Below are 12,682 nucleotides of genomic sequence, written 5' to 3'. Positions count from 1 at the left end.
ACAATTCCTTGGTATTTGGAGCTGGGAATGTAAATCAGCATCTTACTCCTCATCGCACTCCAAGAGTTGAAGGGCACAACATGGATATTTTTTATTTATTGTAACTTCAATAAATAGCAAATCTATTCAGTATTAATCCATATTATTTATTACTAGTCTTTACTCCTTAAAAATTCTGTGTGAATGAAAAATTTTGAATGTAATATCAGAAATTAATTTGCATGAACTCTGCATGATACTGTGTCAAAATCAGACAGTAAAAGCAATTATTTATATGTTTCTGGCACTACACATCACATGGGTACTCATAACCCTAAACCGATCAAGAAAAAACGCTATAAAGGACGCAGATAAGATAAACTGAATATTTTTGGTGTCTGACATCAATACAAGGAAGTTTATAACCATATAATTCAATCTTAGATGAAATTTCATAACATCAATAATGTGGAAATGTAAGTTGAAAATTATCAGAGGGTTGAGTTTTCCATAAAATTCAAAACTTTGATATTGTTACTTTTTGAGGTTCAGTGCTGATCTCACAGTACATACGAATGTAAAATCTTCCCAGTATTACAAGAATTATTTAATTTCTGGGGCCAGATCAGAGGATTTATCACTTTAGCCTGATCCTGAGATCCCAAAATACCATTCTGTCACTGATCTCAGAGCCTGATATGCCTGAATGATACTTAAGCTAGTGCTGTCTTGGATAAAAAGTCCAGATTTGGAGGAAACATCCCTTAAAAAGATGATTTTTAAAATAAATATTTGTTGTTTGAAGCTGGTGGGGCATGTCTCAGGCTGGAAGTGTCTCCTCAGGGCTGCATTCAGTGACAGAGAGTAGCACAAATAGCCACGTGCACGTTGAGTTTCTCTCCTTCCTGCACAATTTATGGATAAATATGAAGCTTTTGGAAACAGCTGAATTTCAAAACAATTCCCAATTGCAATTTCCTGTGCAATTCCCAATCTGAGTGAAACCCTTCCCACCACCTTTCTCCTTTGCTGTTTTTAATATCTACTTACAATTCATTTTTGAAATGATCCTTCTCTCATTTCTCCCCTTGTTTCTTTCCTTTGGTTCTTTCTTCCTCATGCAATTCCATTGGTGTTGCTTGGCAGGCACCTCAGTGTTCCTTTCCTGGCCACCAAAGGAGCATCTTCTGGAAGGCCACCCACGTAAATTCAGCCAAATACTTGTGGAGAATTCCAAGATACCTGGGCAGAGCCAGTTCCTTCTACCACTGAGGTCTGCTCTTCAAGGCAGATTAATTGTTCAAGTGATGCACTAGTTGCATGGGTATTATAAAGTCATTTTATCACTCCTGTGAAAGAAGTACCATCCCCATTTCTCCAAATATTCAAATCTTACCTTTTCTGCCTAACGCAGGGGGCACCAAGATGAACAAACTAGTTATACATGCATGGAAAGTAGCAAGCTGAAAGTAATTGTGTATTCAGTTTTAATGGAGCTGAATCTCCTGCTGAGATTTCAATATCTGACAGCATTGCTTTCATTGCCCCAAATGCCCAACCTTTCTCTAATGTTTGACCTTGGGTATGATTATATTTCTGTATGTATCTCAAATGATGCAAAATCATTTGCCTATATCAGTCATCTCTCGCTGACAGTCTTGCTCCAGCTCGTGGCAGAAGAGAACAAGTCTGATGCCGTTAACAATAGCTAAAATGAGCTTTGATAGATGTTCCCAGCCCTTCAATAAATACATAAAGCATCTCTATAATGTCATTTTGTTAACTGATAAACAACAAAAGGATGAAGGCATTCACTTTTAACTATATTGCATGTCATTATTTTCTCATTGCCTAGCGTAGGGTAGAGAAGTAGCGCGACCTGCAGAATAGAGGACAGGACTGTTGCTTTCAGTGCTGGTTATTTATATTCTTTGCTATTCCACCTGCTAAATGAGAGCTGTACAAGTGTGTGATAGGCTCGACCACGGCAGTTTTGTGTCAAGATGTTGACCCACAAACCTGGGTCTGCTCCTGGTGGTGGCACATCACCCACAGCACGGGCTTTACACCGCTCCCTGCCTGAGGTCAACGTGCAGCTCCTCACAGAAATGCAATTCTTGGGTCTGTCTCTTGATTTTTTCTCTACCTGGTCCAACCTGGTCCCAGAAGAGGTTTAGGTTGGACAATAGGAAGAAATTCTTCACAGAAAGGGTGATTGGACATTGAAAGGGGCTGTCCAAGGAAGTGGTGGAGTCCCCATCCCTGGAGGTGTTTAAGAGAAGGCTGGATGTGGCACCCAGTGCCATGGTCTGGGTGACAAGGTGGAGTCAGGTCACAGGTTGGACTCGATGATCTCAAAGGTCTTTTCCAGCCTCAATAATTCCATGATTTGGTGATTATTGGCCTTGTAGTCCTTGCTCTAGAGAAGTTCCTGCACCGTGCTGGGCTGGCAGAGGTGGCTCCAGGAGCAGCATTTTCACGGCGTTTACAGATGTGTACAGAGGTTTGGAGATGACGTAAGAGTAAATTACTGCAGCTCAGGAGAGAAGGAAGAGCTGCCTCCCATTCCTTGCATCCCCGCAATGAAGTGGCCATTGGGAGGAGCTGGGAGGCAGCAGAGGGGGAAGTTGGTGGGTGTGAGGAAAAGGGACTTTGGCTGGATGGGGACAAAGGGACCGTTTTTGCAGTGTGGCTCCACCAGGCAGCCTCAGTGTGATTAATGTTCCTGTGCGGGTAACAAGAGCGTCTCCCTGAAGAGGGAAAATTTGATAGGAGCCTCTTTTTTCAGATCTGTGTAAACTGGGCACATTATTTTAATAGTACACCATTAAGGTATTTATCTTAATTTTTAAAAATAATATTTCCCTTGTTGTTTGCAATTGCCCGCTAGAAACGAAATCCCTTTCCTGACCGAGGATCCTTTGCAATCCTGAGCTGGTTGTTATTGCAGGTTGCCTCGGGAATACCGAGTTACTGAGTTTCAGACTTTCCTCAGAAATACTGAGGGGAGTCTAACAGCATCTGAAAATACAGATAAAGAAATACATGGACCATGCAAACAAAAGTAAGTGGGATAAAAAGGGATGTGTTTACCAGATGGTGCATGGAAAAAAAAAAAAAAGGTCCACAAAGGAGCCCCTTGGTCTGACTGCAAGGCTTCTTAGGGATGCAGAGCACTAACCAAGTTCACTGGAGTTTGAAATCCCAAGGGCAGTTTTGGGTTTCTTGCTGTGCACCGCAGAAGGTGATTTAATAATTCATCTGAAACTGTGCAAAACTTTCTGTTGACTTAATTTACTCCCTCTTCAAGCAGATTTTTAGTTTTTCTGGGAGGTTTTAAGCCAGTATTGAGGAACTATAAATAGATGGAGGCCTAAACCCTGGCTCTAACAAGCTTCACTCATGTCTAGTCAAACCTGGACAAGTGGTTTGTCTGAATTTACAAAGAAAAATGGGCACAGGGAGGATTAAAGGAGTTAAATTTGCTGCTGCTGTTCACTGGTCTGCCTTAGTACATCCTCTCTACCTCCCAAGAAACAGGGTAAAGAGAAATTAAGACAAATCCTGGCCCTGGTGTGTAAAAGTGGGGAGAGATTTAGTGCTGGGAGCTACTGTCAAGCATTTTTTACACAAATGCAATATTTCAACACCTTTCTGCTTCTATTGCTAATAAATGTCCCTGGTAAATTTACATTTCCTTCTCACTCACAAACATTCAAACGCTTCATTAGTAATTGTTGCCTTGTCTTTTAATATTAACTATCTCGCTTCCTGTGTCTTTTATTTTGGCACATATTCTTAATAATTTGTGGAAAATATGGCAAGAGGTCAAAATGTTTATTGGTCACTTACTCCATTCTGATGCCTGCATCCCTGGGGGCACCTTGTTTCTGCAAATAACATATTAAAACCATCAAGCTACCAAGCATTAAGGAGTCACAAACATCCATATTCTGTTTTAGACACCTTTTAGGAAATTTTCCTCCGTTTTCTTCTTTCCAGGATGTGGATTTGACTTCCAGTAGGCCATCAAGTTACTCAAAGTTCTGCAAAATATATCAAGGACTGAATCCACTCATAAATACATCTTAGAAATAGCCTTTAAAATAGAAAGAAGTCTTTCCCAAATATAAAGGGCTTTTGTTTGAGGGAAGAAAAATCTGTCTATAGGTGATATCTCAGATAAAAGCATTTACATAGACTAAGTAGCTGTCCAAAGATGAAGCACAAACTCCAGTTCATTTTTTTCATTGCAGGCATGTGCATTTCTGGTAAAAAATGGATGTTCCAACTCAGGAAGTCAGAACAACATGTACAAGTGGCCCAAATTGGTTTTGATTAACAAGGTTTTCTGCCTGGAAGTCACTTTATCTTCATCCCATTAGCTGCACAACAAAATAAATGAATCTAATGCATTAGGCTGAGCAACGCTTTTGCAGGGTGAATGCAAAGAAAAATCCTCGCTCAAGAGCCGTGCAAATATTTTATATAAAATGTTGTTTTTCAACTTAATATTCCCCTTGGAGTTTATGTGGTAAGAATGCAAAGTTTTCTGCCTTCTTTCATTGTCTCCTCTTGTTCTGCTGATGTCTGGTATTCCCAGATATGGATCACGCCACGTTGGAATGGCGTGGTGTAACTTTGGGCTGTTGAGACGCTCATTCCACACAGTTATTGTAGCTCTTATCCTTTTACAAATGCATTTCCTGGAGTCTGGTTTTTGGTACAGATCACTGAAAAAGGAGTATTTTTTCAATGGGACAAGTAGGAAACTTTGCTGTGTAAAAACCCCCTTCATACCTTGAAGATCACCTTCCACCTCATGTGCCAATCAAAGCAAAGAATCCCCTTCCACATCTAAGTCTGGTTTTCCCTTTCTCATTTCTCTGTAAGGAAGTTGACTTTTCCTCAATTATTTCAAGTTGCGTTGCTTAGAAAGCCAAGTTTAAAGTAGATTTTCTTGTCTATGCAAAAGCATGATTTTCAGTGCTTGTTTCTGCTCAGGGGTTATTCCAAATATCCGATTTCCAGACTGATCAAAGCTTTTGTTTTTGCACTATTAAAAAAAAAATCTCTGTTCTGGGCTATTGATAGGTGGCTGAAATGTGTTTTTGTGAGGAGGAGAGAGGAGTCGTGAGTTTGGCTCCAAGGAATCTTGTCCTCTAATTCCACTCTACCCCCAATATCTCTACCACAGAAAATGTGTTTAGTTCCAAAGTTATCTTGGGGACTATGAGTAAGTGCAGTTGAAGTCCTTTGATGTTCTGCATAAGGAAATATGAATATCCAGAGACCTTAAGCAAGATCTATTCTTGATTATATAAAACCTGAATGTGACTGAACGTTCATATTTTATTTTTAATTTCTCTAAGCAATGTAATACATAATTTAATTTTAGGAAGAGTTATCATTAAAAAATAGCAGCTAGAGAGGACTCTTCAAATTCTTCTGGACAAGAGGGTGTTATTCTTACCACCTACAGAAAAATTGTGAGTTTAACCAAAGTTCAGTCTTAGCTAAAACCCCAGGGGCAGTGCTGGTGCTTCTTCTTGCTATACCTCACTATAATCTAAGCCAAATCACCAAGAGAATAAATTCCCACATAAGCTGTGTTTTCTTAGGGTTCGTTATCTTCTTACTTAAAAATTGTCCATGAAAAAATGAATGCGTTCATAGGAACATGAGTAAAATATTTGCAATGGAAAATATGTGAGAACAAAACATTATTCAAATTATTCAAATTTCAAAAATATACAATTGCAACCAGGGCTGTCGTGTTCAGCTCCAGTAGACACACTGGATTGTCTTTTTTTTTTCAAGTGGATAATTTATGTAATTAACCACGATGCAATGAATTTTAAATTGTATATTAAAATGGCAAAATTAGGTAGTTAGGAAAAAAATATGATGTGGTTTACATTCTTATTCACTGTTACATTTTTTTTTTTTTTATTGCAGGACTTAAAATTGCAGCTGGCAACTTTTTAATATGAATCTTGTCCACAGAAGGTGTTTTCCCTGACCATCTTGACCTGATGTGTTGGGACTATTTTTTTAAAAAATCAAATTATTGCAACTGTAAAATATTGTTCTTGCTCACGTGCACACTGAAGATTTTTTTTGGTTATTGTTTGTCCTTTAAGAATGTACTTTAGGCTTAACACCAAGAAATCTAAATGTGCTATTTTTATATCCAGTCTTTTACATTTTAAGCAGAACCAGCATGTATGAAGTCCCTTTTTTCTCAGAAAATTTGATATAAACTTAATTCTGCAGCTCCTATCAAGAATTGTTCTTTGCTGCATTACACCTCTTGATCCCGTTTATCTGCATAATTCAAATGCAACCCTGAAAGATATAAACATAGTGACAGTTTTAAACATATTTTCTGATAATCAGCACAAACTATTACTTGAACCTATTCAATAACATCACCCTGACAGACGGAATTCAATGACCCTCAATAACAACAGATACAATCTCATTGTATAAAATTATATTATGACATGATTGTGTTGAGTTATGACTGAGGTTGACTTGCAATATGGCACGTGTTTTCTTTAGGAGAAGATGATACTTATTGACACTGAGATAATGCAGGATCTAAATTGTGCAGCCCGAGCTTCTGTCATGAAAAAAAATCCCCCAAGAGTAAAGAGATGCGTGAGTACAACCAGCAGACAAATAAACAGTCAAATACTGGTGTATTTAGCAAGAATAGCACTGTTATTTAGCACAAATTTCTTTGCTGGGGCAGGTTCTTTGGTAGCTGATGTTGATGTTGGGTGGCTCAGTTCAGGTTCCAGTACTGGGAGGAAAAGGAAGAAAAAGGAGATTGGAATTGGAAATCTCTGCTTGTGGCTGTCAGTGAGAGGTCTTCTCTCATGGGATCTGGCAAACCAAGCTCACTCCTAGACTAGGACAGTTGTCCAGATGGATATTTAGTGGCTGAAAAAGCCAAAGTGACTTCAGAACATCGGGTTCCCCCAGGTGCTGGAGGAGCCCGTGTTGTTGACAAGATGAGCACAGCTCCTGGCCAGGGAGGCCAACATTTCTACCTTCTGTCCTTCCTCTGTGCTTGCTCTGAGCTCCCCGATCCAGAGAACGTGGGACATTGTGAAGCTGCTGGACTGTCTGGTGGGGCAAAAGTGCTGAAAGGGAGAAATAGCACAGATGGTGTCAAACCTTCCTGGTGAGTCTTTGGTGAGAGTCCAGGTAATGGGCAAATGGATAGATAGGGCAAGATCCAGGTGGGATCACTGCTCAAGCTGCTGGAAGTTGTTGGCCAGACTTGGCCAAGACTTTGCTCTTGGTATCTTGGAGATTTGTGGGTAGATTTATAATTCCTGCGTGTGTGTGCTTCTCCTCTAAAGAAAAACACCCCAAACCCACAAAAACAGGATGAAATATCATTATAATTCCTGTCTTCGGGAAAGCTATTTTGCTAAATAATGAGAAAACCCCAATGTCTTCAATCCAATTTAATGAGGAAAAACAACCATTCAAAAGTGTCCAGAAGGACAATGGTATTTTACTTTTCATGTGAGAGCAAAAAAGACTTTTGTCCAAAAGCCAAAGCTTCTGAACATTGAGAGTCCCAGCACGTGCAGATGTTGAGGGGTTTGGATTTGTTTGCCTGAATCATCGGTAGAGCTGATGATTGTATAAAACTTCATTATTACAAGCAGGTTAGAAACACGGAGCTTGTTTATGAATAAATAATTCTGTGTCTATTCTGCAAGGTAGGAAGGACACTTAGGACGTTCAACCTCTCCAAGGATGCCGTGAGCAGGAAGTATATGTGGCAGGAAAGCAGATTTATGGTCAGGTAAATATAGGAAGGAAACGACATGCACAACAAATGGCATTACTGGGGTTTACATACAAAGACAGAAATTAAAGCCATTGAGGGCATCCACAGGTTAAAATTTAGTACAGAGAGAAAAGTGCAGGAGTTTGAGTCATTTCCATGCTAATGAAACAAAAATCAATGTCCAAACGCTTCCTTACAGGCAAAAAGCTACTGAAAATACCAATCTGCTGTATAACATCAAAATCCAGTGTCACTAATTTGAGAGAGGATACAAACTCCATGCTGCCTTCAAAAAACTGCTTTTGTGGTTCCCTGAAATGCGGTTTCCACAAAAATATTTCATGGAGAAAATAATCCATTGGCTGTTTGCCCTGCTGGCCCGGAAGGGGCCAACCTGTGTCTGGTGGTGGGACCACCGCGGATCCGGGGATCCCAGAGGGAGGCTTGGCCCTCGTTATCAGAGCAGGATTGCTGGGGAGAGGCACGAGGGTGTTACATCCATAAGTGCCGTGGTCTAGAACCCCCTGCCCAGGGTGGTGAGCGACCAACCCCATTAACCACAAGTTTTCTGCAGCGCTTGCCCCCACCAGGTTCACCCCTGGGTGCAGGCACGTGCTCCTCACGTGCTTGCAGAGCCCTGCCCACCCTGCAGGGCTGGGGGCTGCGCTGCTCTCCCAGAAATTGTCTCTCTTCCCTCTGAAGTTTTCCCCCTCTCCTACAGCAGTGCGAGGTCAGGCACACAAAGGTGCTGTCCCCTGATTGCTGCAAACACCGCCATGTGTTGTATGTTTGATGAATTAAAAGGATGCTGCCAACTTAATTACACTGTAACCCTTCAATAAAGGAAGGGCAGAGCTGATTAACTAGTGAATAATTGGGGGCTGATTGATGGCTTTCTCCCTCACTGCTAAAGGCTGTATATATAATTATTTTGCCTGTGGGCCTAATTTTGCCACTGTTAGCTTCCACTTTTGTCATCAGCTGTAATTTATGGATGGGGCCTGAAGCCTTAAAAAAGGCTGGAAAATGAAATAGCCCCAAATCCCCAGATATGTCACCTGGAAATGGCCAGCAGGCAGCCTTTAACATCAACATTTGCAGCCATTTAGCAGCATTAACACCTCATGCTTAGCCGGAAAATAATATTATCATTTGTCAACAACCATCATAATATAGATTTTTTTCCTGACATGTAATAATGTTGCATCACTCACACCAATGATTTAATATATGTTTTAAATGCAAGATCAATTTATTGCAACTGAATAGCAAATTCTTCTAGTAATGCACCAAAAGAAAATAAGAGAGCCAGAGGAAGAAGACCCACGTCCCTCACTGCATTGGCAGGTTGGTTCCAGAATTAGCATCTAAGTCTCTAGTGAGCCTCCCAAATCACAGCAAACTAAGATGATTTTTGAAACTTGGTTTAAACAATATATAAAAATACTTTTTCTTTGAACTTTGAAAGATGCAGCAGCAGCTTAAAAAAAAAAATAAAGTTCATAAACCACTGAGATTAAAAAACATTGGGGGACAATTTTCCACTGACTGTCAATCAGCAGAGCTGCACAAGAGCCCGTGGAGCTCCACTGGTTTGCACAGGATGTAGATCTGGCTCTTTGTATTTAAAATTGAAATAAGTTTTCTTACATTTTTTCTTTTTTATAGAGAGACAAAACCTAATCATTAATGCTGCAAAGTAACAGCAAAAGACACTTTGTTTTGAAGGATTGAATTGCTTCAGTGGCAAAGAGATGCCCCCCCAAAAGTCAGCCTGTTTGGGGAAAACACCACATGCTGATTAGAGCTGCTCCAGTGACTGCCTGCTTTATATTCCACAAAGATTTTTTCAATAAAGTAATAACAACTTAGATTCACTTTTTTTTTTTGTTTCTTTTTTTTTTGTTTGTTTGTTTTTTGGTGTTTTTTTTTTTTTTGGTGGGGGGGGGTTGTTGGGTTTTTTGTTTTTTGTTTTTTTTTTTTTTTTTTTTGGGAACCCATATTTAAACATCATGGAGAGGAGCCTTCTAATTTATAAGCCAAGATATACAAATCCTCTCTCTCAAATTTCCTTTGTTGTTTTGTCCTCGCCGAGCACTCCCTTGCCTATGAATCACAGAAAGATTTGAAGAACCTTTCAGTCAAAGCTCAGTTTTGTGCCAGTGGGCACTGGCCAGGAAAAAAAAAAAAAAAAGATTGATATTTGCCCTCTCTTCTTATCTGCACTTGATTTATAAGTCAGTGTGAGTATGCAAGAGAAATAAAGGCAAAGACCTTGATGCCTCCCTGTGGAGAATATGCACCATTTGGATTGAAGGCATGAAAGAGGAGAAATTAATGGTAAGCTGTTCATCTGTCACTACTGCCAGCCTGATGGTTTTGCAGGGAAGGAGAGGACTGGCTGACATGCCCTCCAGTCAAGGGCATGACTGCCCGCTGTTCTCATATTATAAACACAGTGCTTTGGGTTTCTGAGGGATTTAAATTTAAATTATACTGTACTTTGGATAGGCAAATCTTTACACAAGTTTATTTTCTTGAAGTATTAACATGCAGGATTTCGCTGGCTTTATGTGGAAGAAAAATAAAAATTAAGTCCCTCTGTTTGATAAAAATGTGTAGCAGACTCTTAAAATGTATCCGTGTTTCTAAAGCAGTGTGTTATAGTGTAATGAGATTTAAATTTATATATGCATTGAAGATTTAGGCACAGGCATAAATAGATAAGCTTTAGTTATTCTACTTTCTGGCACATAGGGAAAGATTAAAAAGTTCAAAATAGGAGTTGAATATTTTTTTCTATTAAAATGGTATAATACTAAGTGCTGCTATCGATGACAACATTAGGAACACATCTGGAGGATAAAAACTGACACAAAACTTTCATGTTGCTCTCAACGACAAGAAAAATGTACTTATTGCTAAATGACTTCTTTTCAGGGCTGAGCATTTGTGTCATCTCGTGCTGCTTTTGAAATGTTTTGGTCTGCTCGAGTCCTCATGATGCTCCTGTGACACCGATGAACCTCCGTGTGTCACCAAAGGTATTGGGGATAATTGGAGAGGCTTTGGGTGCCTGGCTTGGTTTGGATAAGTGCACAAGGACATGAACTTGGTGCTAAATTTTGCACCAATTTCAGGGTTCAAATCTGGGGACATTACAACCACCCACACCCACTGGCTGTTTAAAACTCTCTCTGTTTTCCATGAAAAAAGGGAAAATTGGGTTGCTAATCTACTGCTTTCAAACTACATTGTGTTTTATAAACTAAGAGTCAAAAAAAAAAAAAAAAGGCTTCATCACTTATTTTTGTTAAAGTCTTCTGAGTTTGGAGGTAATTTCATTATTTCCTGAAGCTTGAGTCATAATTCCTGAAATCCTAGTTTAGGCAACAAATTTCAATGATAACTGTGCACAATTAAAGTGATGTTTGTTCTTACTCCAGCAAAATCATTGGCTGGCTGAAAGAACGGGGAATCTTCCACAAACCTGGCAAAGATAAACCAGTGAGAGGAGATGGGGGTTGCTTAGGTCTGAGATGATCCTCTAGGATGCTCAGGAAGGAAGGATATCCTTCCCTCCCCCATGACTGGCATCTCCAAAGCATCATGCTATGCAAACCTCATGGAGCTCAAGCAGTGCAGGGTGCTGCCCTGGGTCAGGGCAATCCCAAGCACAAAGCCAGGCTGGATGGGGAACGGATGGAGAGCAGCCCTGAGGAGAAGGACTTGGGGGTGGTGGTGGATGTGAAGCTCCGCAAGTCCCAGCTGTGGGCACTGGATCCCAGAAATCCCCCCGTGTCCTGGGCTCCTCCTCAGCATGGGCAGCAGGAAGGGGGGGATTCTGCCCCTCTGCCCCACTCAGGTGAGACCCCCCTGCAGAGCTGCCCCAGCCCTGGGTCCAACAGCAGAAGGATGTGGAAGAAGCCACAGAGATGCTCCAAGGGCTGGAACCCCTCTGGAGCCAGGCTGGGAGAACTGGGGGTGTTCTCCTGGAGAAGAGAAGGCTCCAGGGAGACCTTAGAGGCTCTTCCTTGTCCTTTGAGCTGATTCCACCCTGCCTGGGGGCTCTGCTTCCATGGGTACCACAATCACCCTTCTCCATCACCTCCTGGGATAACCCTCAGCAGGGGGATTTTCCTCCCTGAGGGATGAGGATCAAGGCACTCACAGCCCTAATCAAAATTAGAGATATCACACCAGGGCTGGGAACAATTCACCTTCAGAAATTCCCAGTCTCTCTTATCTCCCTGCTCCTGAAGCATCTCCTCTGTGGCAGTGACAGGCTCTGTGCTGGGTTAGCTGCCCAGCACTCCATGTTTAACTCCCCGCTGGAATCCGCCTGGAGTTTTGGCAGACTTCAAATGTTGGAGGTGATATTTTCTATGCCAGCTGTGAGTTGAACAGTTTTTTAGAATCTTTTTGCTAAAATGAGTAAGATTTTTCCTCCTTTTTTTTTTTTTTTTTCAGAGATTGTGGGAATGCGTGTTCTTTCACAGTCTTCAGAATTATAATAATTTTCCCGAGCAGCTCCAGTTCCTTCAGGCTTGGAGCAGGTACTTCATTACTTGACGCTTTTTTCTTTTTTTTTTTTTTTTTTTTTTTTTTTTTTTTTTTTTTTTTTTTTTTGTTCTTGTCAAAAAACCCTCCTGTGTCCCACTTTATAGGCATGTTAAAAATCTGTTTGCACTTGCTGAGTGCTGAGTCCATCTGCACCGAGGCTGATCCGTCTCCTCGCAGTTCCGAGCGCGGATGCGACGCCCATACGGAGCATCCGTGGTGCGGCCACACCGGAGGAGCCGAGGAGAGAACACTTCTCCCTCTGCTCTGGGGTCACCTCCTGCTGATCCAGGGACGGCACAAACCCCACACAACTGAGCATTATTTTCT

Source organism: Vidua macroura, chromosome 14, assembly GCF_024509145.1.
Source record: "Vidua macroura isolate BioBank_ID:100142 chromosome 14, ASM2450914v1, whole genome shotgun sequence".
Taxonomy (NCBI): Eukaryota; Metazoa; Chordata; class Aves; order Passeriformes; family Viduidae; genus Vidua; species Vidua macroura.
The sequence above is the reverse complement of the archived record's forward strand: the minus strand, read 5'-3'. Positions refer to the sequence as shown.